The sequence below is a fragment of the Misgurnus anguillicaudatus genome, chromosome 10, assembly GCF_027580225.2.
Source record: "Misgurnus anguillicaudatus chromosome 10, ASM2758022v2, whole genome shotgun sequence".
Lineage (NCBI taxonomy): Eukaryota > Metazoa > Chordata > Actinopteri > Cypriniformes > Cobitidae > Misgurnus > Misgurnus anguillicaudatus.
This window is the reverse complement of record NC_073346.2, coordinates 35,311,826-35,336,822: the sequence shown is the minus strand read 5'-3', so window position 1 is coordinate 35,336,822 and position 24,997 is coordinate 35,311,826. Positions and strand designations below refer to the sequence as shown.

Sequence of the window (24,997 nt, the reverse complement as noted above, 5' to 3'; positions counted from 1 at the left end):
CATGAGATGCCAACAAGTCTGGACATCAACACATATCCAAGAAAAGTCCTTGGATAGCACACACACCTGCTGTAAGAGTAGTTTTGGTATCTATCAATCAGTTATGGCAACTTGGGTAAGCCTTTATTGAAACATATTATGAATAAAGATTTGTTTTCTGATGGAACCGAACCACTTCGTCTATAAATCATTGTTTAAACTTGATTGTTTGAACAAAGATATTTCAACAAAATTTCTGTTCTCTTTATCATACTTTATTTTACTTAAAAAAAAAAATTTATGTTAGGTTTGTGTGTTTGTACACCTGTGTCCCCCCCCAAAAAAAACACTTTGTACAGGATTACATTTACAAAAAAAGTGCTAAAATAAATATACATACACTGTAAAACAAAATGCAACATTTTTGTGCAACTTTAACTTATTTCTGTCAACTATTCACAGGTTAGAAATTAAGATTTTATGTTGAATTAACTTAAAAGCGAGTTGTTTAAACTTTTTTTACAGCGTAAATGTTTATGTGCTACTCCCAAACGTACATGGAGACCCCTTTTTGGTGAATTGGTTGAATTATTTCACAAAATATGAGAAGTTATATTTATGCCCCACACAAACATTTCTCAAGAAAATTATCTGTCCACATTTGTAGTTTATTATAGTATAAGGGAAGTAGGGGAGTATATTGTAACTTCTGTATTTTAAACACCAGATGGTCATGCAACGAAAGGCAGAAATGCAAAGCAAAACATTTAATTCAAAGACATGAAAAGCTCAGATTGCATGTAGGGTTGCCAGACACAATGACAACGTAAAACCAACAGGAATGAAAACTAGACACAGTTTTTCTTCTGTCACAATTCACACTGCAGGATTACCACAAAGTGCCTTAAAATAAATGTTTACAAACTCTCTTAATTTTAATTTTAATTTTAAACTATAAAATAGAGGCAGCTTGTGTGAACAAGAACATGAAGCATACACAAAAGTGAACTCAACATAATAAGAGCCCGCTGTCAAATGTAAGCATTTTATGCCCTTAAAACCCTGCTGAAAAAAAACATTAAAACCATTACAGAAAATTCTAATGGTTTCCATTAAAATACCAATATAGGAACTATTAGCTTTTACCATTAAAACCACTATACTGTAGTGTGTTTTGGGCCATATTCCATTAAAACCAATAAAATTCCCAGTAAAACCAATAAAACCAATAGAATTTCTGTTATGGTGTCTATTGTTTTTTTTTAGCAGGGAACTGCTTGAACTATTTGTGTGCACATGTTTGTGCAGATCTCAGACCTCTGGTTTACATCAATGTGTAAACAGCAATGTAATGCATTTCACATGCTGAGATCTCAGAGCGTGGGGCAGGAATTTGTAACATTAGAAGGCAATTCATTGAAATCATGGACTTTGACAAACTGTGGCTTGATCTCATCCAAACCCAATTTCCCAAAACATCTGATAAATAAATGCTTAGGCAGACCTAATTAAACAAATCAGAGATTTCTAAAATTTGATATTGACTCTAACAGAGAGGTTAAATGAAAAATATTTGATTACAGATTTACAAAAGCCATTTAAAGATGCACGATGCCCTGAAAGAGGATCTTTTAACAAAGTCAAATGTCAGCTTTCCATAAAAAAATAATTCCATCATCAGACTCATTTCCTGTTCTTGACCTGGGAACAAAACTCTTTTGTTGCGCAACGAAACATTTCCAGTAAACCATTACACATTTTTGCAGGATGAGGCTATAAAGGCGAATAAAGTAATGTGGCGCCCTCTTGTGGACAACTTTCCTCCTGTAAAATGGATCCTGCTTGTTATTGCTTATGTCAGAAAACAAAGACATTCCTCATGCAATGGACTTAACACTAGTATAAAAACCAGTGGTATGTATTCACTGTAAGACCAACATTTCTATTAAACTCTGTCAAGACCTCAGTTTTGTCCCTACAGATAACAGTTTGGCCAGTTAGTCATTGTTTGACAGTCAGAAAGTGCACAAGTACAACACTACTGTATTATTAGGGGTGAGCGGGGCACAAACTAACTCGGGGTTAATTGTAACGCAGCTACTTTACATATTTATAAAGGGCCGAGCAATCTGTGCTTTTGGTCATTTTCTCTTACTCTCAGATGATCTCCTGTGAATTTGTGAAAAGTTTTATTGTGTTTTGGTTAAGGTATTGAACAAAGACTGTTTTGAAGACATGAAAGTAAATTTCTTCGTCGAAATTGTTTCGATTTCTGAGTTGGGTGTGTGGTCTTAATTGTGCAGTCCTTTCAAAGAAATCTATTATTTGCATTGATGCATAACACAAGGATGGGTTAGATGAAGGATCATGAATAGATGAATGTGTGGATATCTATTATAGGCAGATATAAACAATATCAACCTTTAGTACAGAATTTGATTGAATTACTTGTGTTTAAAAAAAAAATTCTAGCAGATGTTACAACAAACCCTCTGTTTGTAACAATGAACCCCACCTGGGGTAAGTTGTAACGTTTGCACTCCTGTCACTTTCGATGTAATTGTACGATAACAGTAGGTCACACAAACAAACTTTAAGTGTTCAATTATCATATAGAGATAATTTATTATAACATGATAAAATTGCCACTTTGTAGGTTTGCCATTTTTTGGTGTGTCCTTTTAAATGAAAATGAGCTGATCTCTGCACTAAATGGCAGTGCTGTGGTTGGATAGTGCAGATTAAGGGGCGGTATTATCCCCTTCTGACATCACAAGGGGAGCCAAATTTCAATGAACCATTTCTTCACATGCTTGCAGAGAATGGTTTATCAAAACTAAGTTACTGGTTTATCTTTTTCACATTTTCTAGGTTGATCCAAGTACTGGGGACCCAATTATAGCAATTAAACATGGAAAAAGTCTAGGACTGGGCCGATACCACTTTTTCATGTCTGATACCGATGTCCATATCACAACCATCTCTATCGCCCTTTTAATCTATTAAGCTGCAAATAACACATTTGTTAGCCGTACAAAAATCTTAAACAGAGGGAGCTACAGAACTCAAACATTTTACTGTGCAAAAATGACTGCAAATTCAAGACTAAATTAAACATTTTGCAATACTGCTGCTTCATTTTTATTTAAATGTTTCAAACAGACTAGTAGCAACATTTTTAGTTAGTCAGCACAAAAATTCAAAATGAAATTTAAGGTGTAACTTTGGGCAATTTAAGGTGCAACTTTGTGCAAATTCATGTTGCTCAGCAAGTCGCGCTTTACCCCAAGTTGCCATGACAAGGTCTGTGTTGGTATTGGATTGGATTGTACTCCCCGACTTCTACAATTTACGATCCGGCCATTGTCGCCAATACCGTGCTAATATCGATGCAGAATATCGTATCGGGCCACCCCTAAAAAAAAAAGGTAGATTGTCATGATATACCCCCTTTAATTCTAATATTGACTCACTAACTCCTACTAATTTGTATTAGCATATTCATTCATTCACTTTTATTCTTATTATAGTATTATTTTTATATTATATTCATTTTTTTCGGGTTCTTCTTTTCTACATTAATTCCTTAATATTGTTTAATCTTATGTTGCCACCGTATTTTCTTCAAATTAAAGCTGATATGAGGGTCCATGGATTTTATTAAAATCACAAGAATGTTGTGAAATAGTAAATTTCCATATTCCAGATATCCACAACAATTTTAGGTTGAAGTTCTAAAAAAGAAAGAGATGCATTGGGGGTTATAATGACAAAGTTTTCATTTACTAGCCCTTTAAATAGGCCTAATTATTCCTGTAAGAAATACACTTATTCCCAAAAGTACGTAAACACCTCCTCCTGGTTTAGACTATTCAAGTGAAAACAATAAGACATCTCAAACAAGCATTTTAGTACGTTTGGGACTACTGGCATCTGGAAATTCCCAGCATTATTTATCACGCTACATGCTCGCTCACTTCCGCAAATGATGACCTCGCGCGGTCGTCGCGCGCATACTCCACACAAACACCTCAACTCTCGGCTTTGATAAACAAGGAAGTTAATCTCTATCTGAAGAAACAAGTCCGAAATCAAAGTCCAGAAAACAAAATGGATATCAACGAGACTCTGCCTTCCGGTGGGAATAAAGAATCGAGTGAGCCTTTACTTTCCCCCGATCAGCACGGTGACGAATATCCTTCGAAACAGATTTATCCCGACATTCCCAGCTATCCGCCACCGCAGTATGGAGCTCCAGTGGTTCACTATAACCATGGGCCGCCGTTTCCAGGATACCAGGTGGTCACTATGCAGCCAACAGTTAATGTGACTTACCCTCCGCTGCATGAACCACTGCCAGATTACTTGTGCTACTCCGTCTTTACCATGATGTGCTGTTGTTTACCTCTGGGCATTGCTGCTCTGGTTTACTCCATCACAGTAAGTATTTACAAGCCTGTTAAGTATGAATATATGCCTTATGGTGTATTAACAGGCGTACATATTTACAGTAGCCTACAATAAGTAAACTCATCAAAACGAAATAACACAATTGTGTCATTATGACTAAAAGCATCCGATATAAATCTAAGCTATTTTAGCATCAACCGTTGCCTAAAATTGTCCTCATGTTTGGCAAAATTTTCAGAATGGTTAACAGCCTTTTTATAGGTAGGTTTTGTTTTAACTGTGCACAATTATATTTTAAATGATTATTACTAGTTACAGATCGACCGATATGTTTTTTTTTAAATGGCCGATGCCGATATGAAGAGAGCAATGTGGCCGAAGGCCGATATTTAAAATATATAAATATAGTAACTGAACATACAAACAATTTTGCACATTTTTACAATATTTTCTTCATTTAAAAAACTTGTAATGAGGTAAAAATTGTAATGAGGTTAAATAATTATACTACTTATAGATTAAGACAACATGACAAAACAGTATTTCATTCCTTAACATTAACAAATAAATTGCATTTAATTGTTTCACTTTCTTAAAGTTAAAAATATATTATTAGACCAAAAAAGATTTGCGTCTGTTCTTCTGTTTTGTTCTCGTAACAACAATACAAAAATACAACGATTGCACAGCCTTAGTTATAAAGACGGTTTCAGCAGTAACAACATAAACAAGCGGCTGACGCGGTCCGCACGTAACTTCCGGTAAACTCCGCTAATAATAAATAACCATAAAGTACTTTAAACGTAGTTTATTTATATAACAAGCAATTGCTTTTCACCGACACCGTCTGCGTTGACGAAAAGCACGATGGGAAAAGAGTCTAGTCTACATTGGCGGCTGGTCATGAATTTACCATATGTGTTCGGAGTGTCATGTATGTCGCTTATCATTCCAAAATAATTTGTGTTTGTGAACCAATTGCATCATGAGTCTTGACAAAATAAGTGCCTGCTTCTCACGCGTCAAAAGGGTTTATGATAAAAGAGACGCTCACATTCACAAAATACTCGCAAGACACTAATTTAACAGTAAACTCTGATTATACATGAGATTAAGCGAGAATCTGTCAAACATGATCGTCACTTATCATAAACCCTTCAGACATTTGCATAGAATTGAACTGTTCTCAACTCTGTCGTGTAGCTGGACAAGCCCACTTTTTTCGCCAAGGGTCACTGTCGCTTGTGAAAGTCCTTCATTTATGTATGAAAGGTGCTATACAATAAACCAATGTTTTCTTTTTTACTTTTACAACTCGAGATGCAAACCTGTTCGGACAGCGGCAAGTTGCAGAGAAAAGCTCCAAAATGGCACGCATGCTTAACCATGTCAGTCTTGGAATTGGCTTGACAGTATATTTGTTGGTTATCGGCTTTTTTATTTATGTTGGGATCACATTTGCACAATTTAGACATTACTAAACAGAAACACTAAATACAGTGTTTCAAATATATATACAAGCATTTGTAAACATTTGATATTCTGCTAAAAATGTTTTTTAAATATGCCAAAGAATGTATTGAAATAATATGTTAAATTGTTCTCTGATATCTACTAGCAGGCATTTGCCTGGTCACTTTACCTTTATGTTTGTTGAAAAACAACATTTCCTACAAAATCTGACATGACAACTCAAATTATAAATCATTATTATATTCTTACCGGTGTGTATGGTGGTAAGGAACACATTTTTGAACAGTTTTAAACACTGATGTACTTATATACTTGCTCGGTAAATGTTTATTTTTTTGCCAGTTAAAAAGTTACAGATTTAAATAATCTGCAAAAATGATGTAAATGTCACTGCTGTACTTATTGCCACTGGGGATTAATACTTACTTAATATTTTTTATAAAGATGTTTTGAATGAATGCTGTAATTGTCAAACTAAATGTATCATAATTTGACATGTTTTTTAATATATTTTAACACCATATTATACATGCTTAGAATAGGATGAAATACACATTTATTCTGCATTAATTCGAATCATATGCTTGCTGTCATATTTTTTAGAAAAGTCTTAAAACTATTGACTATTTTGCATATTAAAGTGGATTTTCTGTTTTCTCTCCCTTTTGGGTTGTTCTTGTAACTTTCTTATAATGTTTCTGGAATAGCCCTATGTAAATGTCGTGGAGTATCAATAAGGATATTATTATTTATTCCAGATTCCAGACAGATTGTTTTTACCATGTTGCTCCATGGCAAACTTGAAGTCACAGATACAGATGAACTTAGATAATTATTTTCTGTTTTTTATTCAAGTTTAAAAAATATATATTTTTTTAGAATAATTTTTCTTATCATGATATCTTTTCTTTTCATATTACTTAGACTCAAAAGTGAACTCAACAGAGTTCTTCTATCAAGTGCGTTTATGCCCTAAAACTGCTTTTGAAGCATTCAGACATCTGGATTTGATTTATGGGTTTACAAAAACAATTGAAAACTGTAGAACCACCTGTTAGAGGGTCACAAAGTACAATAACAAAATAATTTATCTAATTCACTCCCTATTTTAAACCTGTTTTTGAGGAAAAATGTATTCCTGCTAAACGAAAGACTTCTGGTAAACCATGACATAATTTCTTCAGTAGGCCTATTATGTAAGAAAGACGAAGAAAGTAATTGGCTGCATCTGGTGGAAACCTTTCCTCCTATAAAATGGATCCCGCTTGCTTTTTCTCGAGACTCACAACATTATTGCTTTTTTCAGATATCAAAAACATTTGTCATGTAATGTAACCATGTTTACTCAGCATTAGGCACTGTGTGCATTTCTAATGGTAAAGTAAAACCAGTAGTAGGCTATGCATTCACTGTAAGACCAACCTCCCCTGTAAGAGCAACTACATGCACAGTTCGAGCAACTTTCTAGACCCTTTCAGCAACTTTATTTAATAAATTTTTTATCCAAAAAATAAATCTAGCAAACTTTTTTAGCGTGGTTGAAACGTATCATTCTTCTCAAAGAGCAGCGAATGGGGCCCCGTCCCAAAGCACTCAAAGGAAGCCCAGTCCACATGTAGCAGTCCCGCACACAACGGCAACAACACAGTGATGGCAACTACAACGAGTTTAAATGAAGCGTTCGCACTTAGCCCTAACTTTACTTACCAGTAAACTTTACTAAACCAGTAAACTTTAATCGCTTACCAGTAAACGATTAAAGGATAACTCCATTCTCTTAGAAAAAAATCCAGATAATTTACCCCCATGTCATCCATTGACGAGTTATCTTGTCAATTAAAGGACAAGTTCGGTATTTTACACTTAAAGCCCTGTTTTCAGATTGTTTATGATGAAATAGAACGGTTTTGACAGAAATTTCGACATATGCGGCTGCCCGAAGAATTTTCGGGTGTTTGTTGTTTCACCTCCCATCTCTATAATGGCTGAATAGGTGCACTGGAACAATCCTTCCTAAAATGCTTTAAACTTCACAGCACATCTAATACAAGTCAATGAAGTTGGACAAAAACTACGATAAAACCTGTTGGAAAGCATCTTTTGCAGCGATTTTTGTGTGAGCACATCAGTGAACACCCCTGACCACTCGGTGAGTTTCACGTCTTTGTAAACGAAAGTTGAATGCATTTTAGGAAGTATTACGAGCTGATGCCTCTGGGTAGAAGGTACAGGTTACCAAACTGTAAACTTAATCAGTATAAATTTTCATTTGTGCCACTTTCAATCAAATTAATAAATAACAACAGATAGGGGTGCGTGTGTATTAGCTGTATGTGATGTATGTATGATACATTTTATTAAAGGAGATTGGATATAATAGTAGAATAGGTTATGGCTTTGTAATTTTAGGGTACTGGTGTAATATATAGTAAGGTTTTTTGTATTTATGAGTGTATATGCTGTGTTTATAGCTGTTATGGAATTGTGCAATCGGGTACTGTGCAATACAAATGCTAACTATTATAGTAAGTTTAACGGGACATGTGGAATTGTCAGGATGAGGTGGGATGGTGGGTGTGTTTTGTGTAAGCAAAGTGTGTTTTCTATCTCTTTTGTGTATGTATAAATGTATCGCTTTTTATTTCCTGCTTGCCCAAGACAAATTTCTCCAATAGGAGACAATAAAGGCTCATCTAATCTAATCTAATCTATTGTTCCTGTGCACCTAAAGCCATTATAGAGGTGGGAGGTGATACAAGAAACAATCAAAAATTCTCGGACAGCATCATATGTCAAAATGTATGTGTAAAATTTAAGTGTAAAATACAGAACTTATCCTTTAGGCATGAAAAAATTGTTCCTGGTGAGTTTTTATCCACTAGATGGCGCACTTACCCAATTTATGAAAAAACTGAAGCAAAAAATGAGTTACTAATATTAAACTAGTTCTGAATCTGATCTCTAACAAAATTCCTTCACAAAAATTCAATTATTTCCGCTTTTTTATTTCAGAAATAGGTAGGATGAAACGTTTTTTTTTTCTCCCCGTTTTGTTTGATAAGCAAGAAGTAACTTCAACCCAACAGTGCAAATATGTAACTGCAAAATTTAAAATGTCGTCTTCAGTTTGATTGCTAATGTCTTTGGACATATCCTGAAAATCTGACTTTTTCATCTTTAAGTGCTATAAATGAGTCCCTTCTCTTCTAGTGCTTCTATCAACTAAGTTTTGGTAAACAATTCTCTGCAAGTATGTGAAAAATAGGTCATTAAAATTTGGCTCCCCTTGTGATGTCATAAGGGGATAATACCGCCCCTTAATCTGCACTATCCAATCACGGCACTGCCATTAAATGCAGAGATCAGCTCATTTGCATTTAATAGAACACACCCAAAATTGGCACATTCTGCTTAACACCTACAAAGTGGCAATTTTAACATGCTATAATAAATCATCTATATGATAAGCATTTTTTGAGCTAAAACTACACATACGTACTCTGGGGACACCAAAAATTTATTTTACATCCTAAAAAGTCTTGTGAAATGTTCTCTTTAAGAGATGAACACAACTTTTATGAAATAAAATTTGTTTTAATTTATTTCTACTAAACGCATTTAGACTTCATCAAAGTTGTGTTCATCTGAAGATTATGTTGTTGGACAAAGGGGCGGTTTCCCGGACAGGGATTAGACTAGTCCTAGACTTAAACACTTTTAAGAGCTCTCCAAACTGAAAACAACTTTCACTTACAGATCTTAAAATACATCAGTGCCCTTTGTTTTACTTCAAGATGCACACAGGTAATGTTTTTAGTAAGGCACGTTGTTTAAAACTAGTTATATTTCCTAATTAAACTAAGGCCTAGTCCTGGATTAAGCTAATCCTGGTCCGGGAAACCGCCCCAAAATGTGTTATAAACCTTTGTTAAACACAAAGCTTATATTTTGCAATAATCCAAAACTCTATGTGAAAAATAAAAGGGTTTTTAGTGTCTGGCTAACTTCCGGGGTTGGCTTACAAAAATATGTTATTCCTACGGCACTCTATGATGACAGCCTTCATTTAGACGCAGTGATGTCATTACCCCAGGTGTTTCCATCTCATGCACTCATATGCGTATGAATGGAATTAAATGGAAAGAAAAGTGTATTGTAACTGCACCTTAAAACTAAACTCACAGATTAACTCTTTCTCTTGCACTGCTTTGAAAACCATCCTGAATCATTGACATCTGCCACAACTTTTATAGCTTTATTTAAAAGACACTCGACTAAATTAAACAAAGCACTTCCAGAGATCTTCTGCATCCTCCTTTAGATGTTCTGATCCCTGCATTACGTTTACTACTGTATAATTCTCATCACAACATTTACTTTATGAATAAATCTGTTCCTTTCATGTTCACAAAGAGATGTTAGTCAAGTTACATCTATGCATAGTGAAATTTGCATCTTTACATGGTTTAAAGCAACACTAAAGAGTTTTTGCTCTTTCCTCGTACTACAGGTTGGAAGCGGAATTTTCCATTACAACTGTTGTAAATAATGTAGCCAACTGCAGCAAAGCTGGCTCTGATTGGATTGTAGGTCTGCTGTAAAGGAAGTTTTTGTAGTTTTCACTCGAACTACAGGACCGCAGAATTACGAGCCCAGTCTCCTGAAGATATGTATAAATAGCACAAAGTGTAAAACTCGTGCAATACATACGCCAAATTCCACTTTGGCGTGCATATGATACGGAAGTCCTTCCCATTCACTTAAACGGCGCATCTTTTTTTGTCGTTTTATTTATTGGTTTCTCAATTTTTTTTGCTTTTTTTTACCATTTAGTTTAGGGTTAGAACAACTTTTTGTTACATAAAAATGACATCCTAACCCAAACCCCAACTCTAACCTCAACTTCAAGCGACCATGGCTTAAATATGGACAAAAACATGGAGAAACCTGTATATTAAATAACCTCATTAAGCAAATCTAAAATCTAACCCTAAACCCAAGCGAAAATGGTTTAAAGATGCCCCGTTTAAGTGAATGGGAAGGACTTGCGTATCATATGCACCCCAAAGTGGAATTTGGCGTATGTATTGCACGAGTTTTACACTTCGTGCTATTTATACGCATCCTCAGGAGACTGGGTAGAAATTACTGCAGAATTAATCGTTAGTTCTTCATTAACACTCAAGTCACTACTATTAACTACTAAGGAATATGTGTTAACTAATCAGTATGTCATAGCGGTTTTTAATTATGTTAAGTAACTATAAGTTAATCAGTAACTAATCAATTCAGTCATGCCTCCTGAAGAACTACGATTAAGTAACTACTAATTCCGCTTCAGGAGGAATAACGTCTCGGTTACATATGTAACCCTCGTTCCCTGAAGGAAGGGAACGGAGACGTCACGTCGTGACCGACGAATTGGGAATTGGGAACCGCTTCCCGGGTGACCTATCTGCTTCGAGAAACCTTTAAAACGCCAATGAACTTGGCATGCAGATAATTGCATCTGCCGGCGCCGCCCCGCCGCACAGGTATTTAATGAGCGGCAGGTGCAGTTATCAAATCAGCTATTTTTTGCTGAGAAAGCTGGACAGAAGGAAAGGGTCCGGCCGATATCAGCAGTGGAACAGCAAACTGTGGCGACGGGACGTGACGTCCCCGTTCCCTTCCTTCAGGGAACGAGGGTTACATATGTAACCGAGACGTTCCCTTTCAGTCGGTCACTACGACGTCACGTCGTGACCGACGAATTGGGAATCCCTACCAAAGCGCCACTGAAGCTGACCCTTCCAGTGCCTGCGTAAACCCTCCGACTCTCCTCTTTAAGGGAACGGAAATGGGATTGAAGCAGAGGCCGGTCACTACTTGTTCCTTAACCCACGATAGTGACTAGGCGAACTGGGAAGCGAACTCGTCAGGCGGGACTAAGATCGCTGCGGAAGAAAAACCCTCTAGGGGTCTACCACTAAGGTGATGGATAAAAAGACACGAGGTCTATAAAAAATACACTCTCTTAGCAACACTAGAGAGGCGCGGAACGAACTCCGCTAAGGGAAACATGGTAAATCAGAAACTTTCCATGGAAATACTCACAAAGAAACCACTAGGGGGCGCAAGTGGGCGCTAGCCTCACCCAGATAGTCAAGGATACATCTAGTGAGAGGCTGGCAGCCGATGCTCCGCAACATCAGCCACCAAGCGGTGGAGAAGACAAAAAACAGTTTTTTGTAACGTTTTTTCCCCGATGGCCTTCCATAATGGTGCGGTTTTTGCGCAGCCAAAAAGAAAGGCTCCAAGCCGTCACAGGAGCCGTTCCTCGATGTTCTCACTGATCTGACGAGAGAACTCGAGAGGATACCGGCTCAACACGAACACTGTAGAATCTAGTGAACGTATTAGGTGGCGCCCAGCCAGCAGCTCTACAAATATCTGAAAGCGAGGAACCACGAGCCAAAGCCCAAGATAAAGCCACGCTTCTGGTTGAATGGGCTCTCAAACCAAAAGGGCAAGGAATGCCCTGTTTCTCATAAGCCAGGGCGATTGTGTCTACAATCCATTGAGACATCCTCTGTTTAGTGACAGCTTTCCCTTTCTGCTGACCACCGTAACAGACAAAGAGCTGTTCTGAGGTCCGAAAGCTTTGAGTGCGATCCACATACACACGTAGTGCATGTACAGGACATAACAAAGCCATAGCTGGGTCTGCCTCCGAAGGCAGCGCTTGTAAGTTCACCACCTCATCTCTAAAGGGAGTGGTGGGAACTTTAGGCACGTAGCCCGGCCAGGGTCTCAGTTTAACGCTGGATTCAGCCGGCCCGAACTGAAGGCACGAATCGTTGACCGAAAATGCATGAAAATCCCCTATCCTTTTAATAGAAGCCAATGCGAGGTGCGTCAAAGTTTTCATAGTGAGAAACTTGACGCTCACCGTCAGCAGAGGCTCGAAAGGGCAGTGCTGAAGGGCTTTCAGCACCATGGACAAGTCCCACGGAGGAATAGAGGGAGGCGCGAAGGATTCAGCCTCCGTGCCCCTCTTAAAAACTTAATGACCAGATCGTGCTGACCCACAGATCTACCGTCTATGGATGCGTGATGCGCGGATATTGACGCGATATCTACTTTAATAGTAGATGGTGACAGCCTCTTCTCCAAGCGGTGCTGGAGATATGAAAGCACAATACTGATCGAGCATTCTCGGGGGTCGATGGTGTTAGATACCGCCTGGGGTAAACCACCTAAAACCTCCGCGCCCCGTCCAAAGACCACACATGGGGGTTCCACAGATCGGGGCGAGGGTCCCATAATGTGCCAGGGAGTCAGCCAGGGAGGGACTGTCGCGAGGAGAGTGAACTCTGTAAAACCAATTCCTAGTTGTCCGGTACGGCGCAACTAATAGAATGCGCTCCTCGTCCTCCCTGACTTTGCACAGTGTCTGCGCAATAAAGCTTACTGGGGGAAACCCCGCGGCCAGCTGTGTGCCAGTGCATCCACGCTGAGTGTTCCTTCGGATAATGAATAAAACGGGCGACAATGGGTTGTCTCTGTAGAAGCAAACAGATCTAACTGCGCTCTGCCGAAACATTTCCAAATCAGCTGAACCTACCGGGGGTGGAGTCGCCACCCGCCGGAGCGCGCTGCTCGTGAGAGCGCGACTGCCGCTGTGTTCAGCGACCCCGACATGTGAATGGCACGAAGAGACCTCAGATACTTCTGACTCCAGAGGAGGAGAGACGGGCGAGATGCGACAGGTGACGAGAGCGCAGACCGCCTTGGGGATAGATATACGCTACAGCCGCAGTGTTGTCGGTGCGCACTACATCTTAAGCATCAAATCACGTTGATGAAACGGACGAGCGCAAGATATACAGTGCACAGCTCGAGGCAGTTTATGCCAATGTCGCTGGAATGTCGACCAGACCCCCGAAGCGACGAGCCCGCCGTACGTGGCTCCCCACCCCGTTGTAGAGGCAATCTATGTGTGCACAGCATCTGACGAAACTGAGCTATTATGAGCCAATACGCCAAAACGCAAACACCGCTCTCTCTCTCAGGGGCTGCTGTGCGCCCTCCGCAACTTTCGTGAAGACACAGGGAGAGAGAGAGAAAGCCCGAAGGGTGAGACTTTGTACTGATATGCCCTCCCCTCGAACACAAAGCGGAGAAACGGCCTGTGTCGGGGAAGTATGGAGACATGAAAGTACGCGTCCTTCAGGTTGAAGGCTGCAAACCAATCCTATGGGCGGATGCATTAAAATATGCTCCTCTGCGTAAACATTTTGAACAGCATTCTGTGAATGTGAATTCTGTGAATTTTCGATTCAGTACGCAGATCTAGGATCGGACGCAACCCGCCACTCTTCTTGGGTACAATGAAGTAAGGGCTGTAAAGCCCCGACTTTATCTCGGCTGGAGGGACCGCCTCGATCGCGTCCTTCGCAAGTAGGACAGCAATCTTCCGCACGCAGTACGTGCGCATCGGCAGCCTTCACCGTGGTGAAACCTGAATATTTGGGAGGTAGCCGGGCAAATTGAATGTATAACCGAGACGGATCGTGCGTAAAAGCAAACGCGACGGGCTGGGAAGCTCTTCCCAGGCCCCCAGATACCAAGCGAGAGGAAATTTACGGCACGATGTGTACCCGTGGCGAGCGGAGACGGGGAACTCAACGACGCGTGCTCTTTGGCCGCATTGTGAGATGTGTGTAATGAAACACTCACCCAAAAACGCTGATGGATGCTGAGCAAAGGCTCCTTTGTAGATGTCCCGCTCGATACATCCGCTGGCGAATGAGGAAGAGGAGAACTTAGGGTTTTGAGCCCGTCCGAAACTCCTATATACCTCCGGTGATCTGGAGAAAGAAGAGGAATTCGCTCTTTGAGGTTAGTGGGTGCCGATTGAAGTCGGCGGAAAACAAAACGAAACCAAGAATTCCCTACCCGGCCGTCCTCCGGGGTGGGGGGAGAATGATGCTTTCACCATCTCCTGAAAAGCGATCCTCTCCATCTTCAGATCGCCCGACTCAGAGCCGCTAAGTTTCATTTTCCACCTCTGTAGCGGGCTGAGTGGGCGGGTGTACTGCTTACGACAGGTTCCTCAGAGCTGCCGGGATGAAGGAACAAAAAAAGCAGTAGCAGGACGCCCTCGGCGAAAAGCAGACCAATATACTGACGTAACGGAGGGGGCAGCTAGGCTCCGACGTGGCATGATGCCTCAGTCTGCTCTAAAGCGGCCGATCATTGTTGGACACTCTCAGCCGCGTCGCCGAAATGGCTGGTCTAAAATGGAACATTAGGACGATTATTAACGACCTACTTAATGCCCGCAAGACACAACCAGAGATGGTGTTCCTGGACCACCGGGGGTGGGCATAGCACGTCCGGCGGCCTGTGGTGTGAACCCAGTCGCTCGTAGCGCCAGGTCAGAGCCACACAGGATTCTTTAGTTGCCGGACCGTGACCTCACCTGTGAGGGTCTGTGAGGGGAGGGAGGCTGGTCTCTTGGAGCAGCATAACCCTTAGCGGCCCCGCCGTCAGGAGAGGTGAGAGGGGATGGCTGAACGATCGGTTCCGGGAGGAAAACGAGTTTTCCACGACTGTGTCAACCAACATGCACCCCGGTAAGAAAGGCACAGAAGGTTGGGGCTGTTCTTGCAGTCCTGAAGTGCCAATCATCTAGGCGGGACGGTGCGGTGGGGGAGGAGCTCTCCGCTCCACACAGACCGTCTCCGCGCTCCCGAGTGTTCATGGCCGCCAATCGGGGTCGAGCACGGGAGCCCCTACCCAACCCGAAGGCGGGAGTGGGTCCGAGTCAGCGACCGAATAGACGACCCCCTCTCCGATGCTGTGACGGACATAGAATCCTCGTGAGGACTGAAAGAGGACGAGAGCGCGTAGAACACGCGCCACCCGTCTCTTACGGCACCTCTGGCTGTGGATGGGGGTGCTGAGAGTCACTGGACGAACCAGCTAACCGATTCAGCACCGTTTATACGGAGATAAGATTTCCGGAGTTTTGCCACCGCACCTTTAACGGGGCTCCGCAACGGAAAAACGGGGGTGACGTTCCCGGAGGTACGAAACCTGTCTCCGCCATCCAAGAGGTTCATGCTCTCTTAGGAGTATGAACCCTCCACGATCGCAGCCTCAGCATGCACTCTTGCGCACGAGAGAAAACGATCGTGGCCACCCGGGGACCCATACATTTGCCACATCCAAAAACACGGACGAAAAGACATCTTTAAAAAGACGCTCCCGTCTCAGTGCAAGTGAAATGCTGTCTTTAAAAAGACGCAGAACACCGCAATACTCTTTTAGAGGAAATACTCTTTTAATGTGCTGATGTTGATGTAGCACGCAGGGGAACGGCTACGCACACACTCAACTAAGAGTGAGAAAAAAGTCAAAAAATTAAAAAGAGAGGTGGAACACCCGCGAGCCTCCGCTGAAATGCCTTTGCCCAACCAAATCGAACACGCAGAGTTCTCCAAAGAGCAGAGAGTAGCTTCTCGTGAGCAGTCAGTCTGCCAGCTTTCGAAGCTAAAAAGCTGATTTGATAACTGCACCTGCCGCTCATTAAATACCTGTGCGGCGGGGCGGCGCCGACAGATGCAATTATCTGCATGCCAAGTTCATTGGCGTTTTAAAGGTTTCTCGAAGCAGATAGGTCACCCGCGAAGCGGTTCCCAATTCCCAATTCGTCGGTCACAACGTGACGTCGTAGTGACCGACTGAAAGGGAACTAAGTAACTATTAATGAACTTTGATGCTCAGAATCAGGCTATGGCCTGTCTTCTTCTTTACTACTAATGTTAGTTGATTTACTTAGATTTATGCCTACTTATACTGATCACATTCAGGTTAAAGTTTGAGCGCACACATGTAATATCTGTGAGTTTTGTAATATCTCCCACTTTGTAAGAGAGATGGGACTGGGGGTTACCAACTGTCAGCGGGGAGGTGCACCGCTCTCGCATTTTAACAATGCGCTGTCGACACTTAAACCAAACACTGCAGATATCACACATTAATGAACTGTAAAAGTGCAAGAAAGCTGCGTCTCAAAGCTGCAATAAATGTTTATTCATTTAACGTTATGTTTTTTAAAAATAATTGTGAATTCCTCTTGTTTTTCCTTGTGCTCGACCATTTCCGTGGATGGCGCTTGAGTGTTTGTTTTTTTATTCAAGTGTTGTCTGCATTGCAACCAGACAATCAGGATTGAGCCATGACCTGCCAATACCTCAGGTAGCCTATGTTTATGGCCATATATATATATATTGTGTGTGTTTTTAATCAAGATATTTCACATCACTATTATAAAGTGATGACAATTGAATTCTGTATTCAAGGAAATGATCAAAGAATTACTTTGAACCCATTGATAATTAATGTAGAATTACCACATTATCAAGGAATTACTAAGAACCTGGAACAGTATTCTAAAGTGAAAACAATGGGAACCCATTGATAATTATTGTAGAATTACCACATAATTCTCAAATAATTACTTTATTAATTAATAGTGGGTTTGAAGTAATTCTTTGAGAATTATGTGGTTATTCTTAATTGTCAATGGGTTCCCATTGTTTTCACTTTAGAATACTGTTCCAGGTTCTTAGTAATTCCTTGATAATGATGTGGTAATTCTAATTATCAATTGGTTCAAAGTAATTATTGGATCATTGCCTTAAATACAGAATTCTTTGTCATCACTTTATAATAGTGATGTGAAATATCTTGAGTAAAAACAGACACACAAAATATATAAGGCCATAAACGTACCTGAGGTATTGGCAGGTCATGGCTCCATCTAAGTAAATCAACTAACATTAGTAGTAAAGAAGACAGGACATAACCTGATACTGAGCATCACAGTTCATTAATAGTTACTAAATAGTTATTCCTCCTGAAGCGGAATTAGTAGTTACTTAATCGTAGTTCTTCAGGAGGCATGACTGAATTGATTAGTTACTGATTACGTAATAGTTACTTAACATAATTAAAACACGCTATCAACGACATACTGATTAATTAACACATATTCCTTAGTAGTTAATAGTAGTGACTTGAGTGTTAATGAAGAAATAACGATTACTTCTGCAGTAATTCCTTATTACTTGTACAGTAAGTACGATACAGTATATTAAAGTGATACCAAAACCTTGAGATGGCGACCATACAGTGCCAATATAAGATTTAACCAATATTAAAGGATTAGTCCATTTTCTTAAAATAAAAATCCAGATAATTTACTCACCACCATGTCATCCAAAATGTTGATGTCTTTCTTTGTTCAGTCGGGAAGAAATTGTGTTTTTTGAAGAAAACATTGCAGAATTTTTCTAATTTTAATGGACTTTGGTAGAACCCAACATTTGGTGCTTGACTCAACACTTGGCAGTTTTTTTCGGCGGAGTTTCAGGGGACTGTGGACGGTCCCGGGTGAGGCGTGGGGGTCTTGTCTAGCGGAACGATTGTCATTTTTGACAAGAAAAATAAAAAATATATACTTTTAAACCACAACTTTTCGTCAAGGTCCAGTCCAGCGCGATCTAAAGTAAATGCGTAATGACGTAGGGAGGTCACGTGTTACATATATAAAACGCACATTTGCGGAGCATTTTAAACAATAAACTGCCACAAAGACATTTATTAGTATCAGTTTACATACAACAACGTAGGAACGGTCCTCTTTCTCAACACATGTAAACACTGGGGCGGAGATTCGCGTTCGTCCACTGTGACCTCTTGACGTGATGACGTATTGCGGTGACGTAGTGGGGTCAGCTGGCGCATCACGACCGGATCTACACGACGAGAAGTTGTGCTTTAAAAGTGTATATTTGTCATTTTTCCCGTCAAAAATGACAATCGCTCCGCCAGACAAGACCCCCACGCCTCGCCTGGGACCGTTCACAGTCCCTTGAAACTCCGCTGAAAAAAACTGTTAAGTGTTGAATCAAGTACCAAATGTTGGGTTCCACCAAAGTCCACCAAAATGAGAAAAATTCTGCAATGTTTTCTTCAAAAAACATAATTTCTTCTCGACTGAACAAAGAAAGACATCAATATTTTGGATGACATGGTGGTGAGTAAATTATCTGGATTTTTCTTTTAAGAAAATGGAATATTCCTTTAAGGAAAGTAATGTAGAATAGACCCCTTCACGGTTTACGTCACAGGCTGTTCCCACTGCGCATGTAGGGGTCAGAAAAGTCATTACAGCAGATTGAGTTGCGTATTATTCGGTATCGTCAAAAATGCCTACTTACGTCGTGGGCTGTAAAAATCGCACCAGGTCTTCCGTTAAGTTTTCACGATTCATGCAGAATCTCAAAAACAAAAAAATACAACATCTGCGTCTGCAAGCAATTAACGTGCAGACTGGGACAATGCAAAGATCAAAGAGGCTTGTGTTTGTAGTGCTCACTTCATTTGAGGTAAGTCATCATTTTTCATCACTGTTAGATTAAATTATAAAGCCTAAATGGTATGAACAGTTCGACCCCATGCTGCGCGCGCACCCGATAGTCATTCAATGTTAACAAACCTTGAAGGGGTCTATAGAATAACTAAATAGGATAAAAATTAACATATTTCTAATAAACTAGATTTATAAAAACTAGAAAATAATTAATTGGACACTGGATTGGCCACTGCTTTCATTGTTCAACATTGAAAATTTGTAAATTCCTGGGCAAGACATGACCCACAGTCACTGCAATGCAAATCTGTCCATATATGGAAACATTTTTGGAAAATGCTATAACTTCATAATCGAAGAATAGGTGAAGAATTATGCATAACTACCTTTTTTGGCTACTGATGTTTTTGGTAATTTGGGGTCGAGGGTAATAGTAGCTTATACCACTTTTTTGGTAGGACTCCACCACTGGAACAGATCTAAATGTAATGCAACACTTGCGTCATTCATTTTCACCTTTCATTTTGCTCATGACAGATATAATACATTTTGTTTAATTGTAAAGAGTCAAGTTTACTCCTTGTCTTGAATTTAAGAGGCATTTTTATTCATCTTGGTGACATATTTTACCCAAAGCCCTCAGTAATTTCCAACCCTGATGCGTGAACAGCCCATCCAACATTAAATAAATGCAAAATAAACTGATTCCAGTTGACTGGGAAGGTGCATTTAAATGTAAGTCAAGTCTTGTAACGTGATTTTGGGGAATTGAGGTGGAGGGAGATGGATTATAATAATTTAGCTTTTTAATGTTATACCTCGTGTCGTGTGTTTTCGCCAAGTGAATTTTAATTGGACACACTAGGAGACACAATTGCAATCCTTCTTAATTGCTCCAATATAAAAAATATATGTAGCCCAAAAAAGGTGTTAAGGAAGTTGTGACATGCAACACCCACTGTCATTTCCCAGAATTTCACAAATAGGTTACGCACGATGCCATGTCAGCCAATGGTAACGTGCACACCTTCTATAGCTCCACCCCAACAGCTTATAACTCCCTCTTGCAGGCGTCGCCAGATCCACACAAAGGAGTTCAGCTCTACGTGGAGAAACAAGCGAAAAGTCCAAAAGACTAGAGAGCAAAATGGGTATCAGCCAGTTACTGAGTAAGCCTTCAGATGGGGATAAAGAAATGAATCCAGAATATCAAGTGGTCACCCTGCAGCCGGAAGTTATTGTGATCAACACTCCACTGGATGAGCCACTTCCAGATCACATGTGTTTCTCCATCTTCACAACATTGTGCTGTTTTTTACCTCTTGGCCTTGCTGCTCTGGTTTACTCCATCACAGTAAGTATTTATCCATGTATCTTTCCTACATCTTTTCAAGCCTTTTACATATGTGTATTAAGGTATATATTAATGTAATAGTTAAGTTATACTGTATGTACTGTACATATATTACACTAGTACAATGATAGTAAACTCATCGAAACTATGAAATAACATAAATGCATTTTAAAAAAGCATTTAAATAAAAAAAGCATTTAAATAAAATACATATGTTATATTTTAGCATCACCCTTCGCCTAAAATGTTCTCATGTTTGGCAAAAGATACAGAAAGTATTTTCCACTATTTAAATTGTTAATTATTATTACTTATTACATTTGAAATTAGACAACCAGTTCTATTTTAAAAGTAAAATTTGATTTTGTTTTTATTTCACTTTAATGATGCTTGTTTTTTGTTTTTATACCAACCTGTATAAACTCTTTTATTGATGTATGAAAGTGCTATACAACACACTAATGTTTTATTATTCATTTTACAGACTCAAAATGCAAACCTGTTTGGACACCGACAAATTGCAGAAAAAAACTCCAGACTTGCACGCAAACTTAACTATGTCAGTCTTGGTATTGGCATGACAATATTTTTATTAGTTGTCAGCTTTTTTATTTATGTTGGTGTACTTTTTGGAAAAAGGGGATTCTTTTTTTAGCCGTACACCTTTTGCTGGGAAACGAATATTCCTTTAGCTTCAGGAAGTATGAACACACATTAATGGCCTATATTGACATTAAGTTACTGTCATACAACTTCTGAGGACTGTGTGTGGGAGAGAGAGAGAGCCGTATTGTTGTTGATGAACTTTTGAATAACTGTGACATTTTATGTTTGAAAGAGACTTTTTAAAAGCCTTGGAAAATTTTTATTATTTTAATAGTAATTGTTATGGAGCTGCTGATTCCACAACAGATGCTTGTATGGGGTTAATTAAGTCTTCATTTTTATACAGATGTTTTGAAGTTATTTACACTGTAAAACATTTTGTAGAAATTACAGTATTACTGGGTATTACTGGCAATGAGCTGCCAGTAACTTACGGTAGATTTTACATTTATGTTATTTACTGGCAACAGTTTGTTCAAAGTTAAATGAACATGAAACATTTTCAGTCTTTATCTTCTACAGTAAGTTTGACAGTGTACTTTAATGTTTTTACCAATGACAGCTTTGATTGTGAAACAAAAAATGTACCATATTTTTTCTCTACGTTTTTAATACATATTGTATATACTTTAACGCTTAGTATATGATGAATAACTAATTTATTATTCATTCTAAGCAGATATGTACTTGCTATCATGTTTTTTTTTTTTTTTTGAAAAGTGCAAAACTATTGACTTTTATACATTCCAAAGTGGATTTTTTGCAATGGCTTTAAAAAACTCTCCCTATGTTTTGGGTTGTTCTTGTAACTTTCTTATAAAGTTTCTGGAATAGCACTATGTAAACATTGCTTTTATAAAGGTCCATATCAATAAAGGTTATTATTTTTGATTCCAGACAGATTGCGGGTTGTGTTTGTGTGTGTGTGCATGCGTGTGTTTATTCAAGCTTATAAACAATACATTTATCACAAAACTTTTTCTTTTCATTATTTTCTTTTCGCATTACCCAAACACAAAAGTGAGCTCAACATAATAGAGGTTTGCTATCAAGTGAATGGCCAGTGCCCATAATGCCCATAATGAATAATCCGTCCCTGCCTGGATGTCCGCTGAGAGCTGCAGCTGAAAAGACTGAATCTGATGAACTTGATGAAAGTTTTACAACTAAAGACGTTTAAAAATTAAGATCGACTATTAGCACCAGATGTGCATCAAATCACTTTGTGCATCAATGCATTTGTAGTGAATAATTTCTCATTAAATTAGTACATTTAGGGGGTGTTACTACAAAAAACAGGTCACACTAGGACACATAACAAACCACAAACCACAAACAGTAATGGTAAGTTTTGTTCTCCAAAATCAACTAACACAAAGAAAGCCAAATGCTTAGAGTTTGGTTCATTAAATTTGATAACATAACCACTTATAGTATTCTTTTATTAGTAATTACATATCTGTTTATTCTTTAAATACACTATTGATTCTAACAAACTTGATTTTGAAGCTGAGACCTTTAAACCTTTTGATTTTTCTACATCTGATCCTTATAATGTTTTTGTTGACCCAGACTCAAATTTTTTTTTCATCATTGGGTGCTTCAAATTTTTGTACTTTTTATACCGAAACGAAGTTTAATGAATTATGTAGATCTTTGCCTGCTAATATTTTTTCTACTTTTCATTTAAATATAAGAAGTCTTTCTAGGAATTATGACAATTTCATTCACTATTTATTTTTATTAAAACTTAAGTTTTCTGTTATTGCTTTATCTGAAACATGGCTTACTACGAATTCTAAAGACATTTTTAATTTGTCTAATTATAATTCTGTTCATTATGTTAGAGAAAATAGATCGGGAGGTGGTGTTTCTTTGTTTATTTATGAAGAGTATGAATTTAAAATTAGGGATGATCTCACTTTAAAATCAGATAGAAATGAAATGGAATCTTTATTTGTCGAGCTTTTTACTGGTTCTGGAGGAAAGAACATCATTGTTGGGGTTATTTACCGACCACCTGGTTCTAGTATACAAGATTTTAATGAAAGTTTGGCCAATTCACTTGATTTGATCAATAATGAGCATAAATACTGTTATATTTTAGGAGATTTTAACATAAATCTCTTAAATAAATCTGATACCCCTACTGCAGATTTTCTTAATATTCTTTATTCTAGTTATAATTTTCCTCTAATTCATAAACCTACAAGAGTTACAGAAAAATCAGTAACATTGATTGATAATATCTTAACTAATTCTATAAGTGAAGGAATTAAATCTGGTGTTTTATATTCAGACTTATCCGATCATTTTCCCATATTTCATTATTCTGAAATTAGGATTAACAGAGTTAAACTTTCAAAAGATATACAGCAAAAGAGAATCATGAATAATGTAAATATTTCTAAATTTAAAGATTTGATTGCTAGTACTTCCTGGGATAATCTGTATGAAGAACATGATGCTGAAAGAGCATATCAACAATTTATGACTATTATTAGCTCTAGTTTTAATAAATGCTTTCCAGTTAGTAGCTCTGTAAAGAAAACCAATCATTTTAATAAACCTTGGTATACAGTTAGTTTACAAAAGATGTTGAGGACTAAGAACAAACTCTATAAAAAATATGTTTTAAATCCTACACCTCTCACTTTAGGGGTTTATAAATCTTATAGGAATAAATATAATCAGTCTATTAGATGTGCAAAAAAGCAATATTTTAGTGAAAAATTTAAGAGGTGTTCAAATGATATTAAAACAACATGGAAAGTTATAAATCAGGTGCTGCAAAAAGAGAAGATTACTTCAAAGCTACCTTCAGATTTTGTGGATGGTGACAGGTCCTATAATAATCCATATGATATAGCGCAAAAATGTAATGATTTTTTTGTTAACATTGGTCAAACATTGGCTAATAATATTCCTGTTGGTAGTGGCAAACCTTTGGATTATTTATCAGGAAATTTTCCTGTTATCTCGATCTTTAAATCACCTGAGATTGATGAAATAAGTGAAATAATTGATGATTTAAAGTTATCTTCAGCTGGATATGACAATATTTCTGTTTTTCTTGTCAAACAGGTGAAAGGCTTAATATTACATCCGCTTGCTCATATCTTTTCTCTTTCTTTAAAAACAGGCATAGTACCAGAAGATTTAAAATTAGCCAAAATTATTCCTCTGTTTAAAGCAGATGATCCTCAATGTTTTAACAACTATAGACCTATATCTATTTTACCATGTTTTTCAAAAATCTTAGAAAAAATTGTATATAAAAGGATTTTATGTCACTTAAATTCTAATTCTATTCTTTATAAACATCAGTATGGATTCCGAAAAAACATTCTACTTATATGGCTCTGCTTCACCTGATTGACAATGTTACTCTTGCACTTGAAAATCATGAATTCACTTGTAGTATTTTTATTGACTTGTCAAAAGCGTTTGACACAGTTAATCATTATATTTTATTGGAAAAGTTGTACAAATATGGCTTTCATGATTTTTCATATAAGTGGTTAAAAAATTACATCTCTAATAGAAGACAGTTTGTTTGTGTTAATGGTTGCTATTCTAATACAGCAAGATTACTTTGTGGGGTTCCTCAGGGGTCCATTCTTGGACCCTTACTATTTCTTATATATATAAATGATCTATCGAATGTTTCAAATATTCTTACCCCAATAATGTTTGCAGATGATACCACCTTAATTTTTTCTCATTCAAATTTTAATTTATTGATTAAG

The 24,997-nt window shown here is 38.2% G+C and overlaps 1 long non-coding RNA gene across 1 annotated transcript; it reads left to right on the top strand.

The window, feature by feature from the left end:
* The first annotated feature begins 7,996 nt into the window (after positions 1 to 7,996).
* LOC129448634 (uncharacterized) lies at positions 7,997 to 22,144 on the top strand. The gene is made up of 3 exons (XR_008645797.2): positions 7,997 to 8,011; positions 20,359 to 20,642; positions 21,127 to 22,144. It is a non-coding gene; the product is annotated as an uncharacterized lncRNA (long non-coding RNA).
* Positions 22,145 to 24,997: the final 2,853 nt, after the last annotated feature.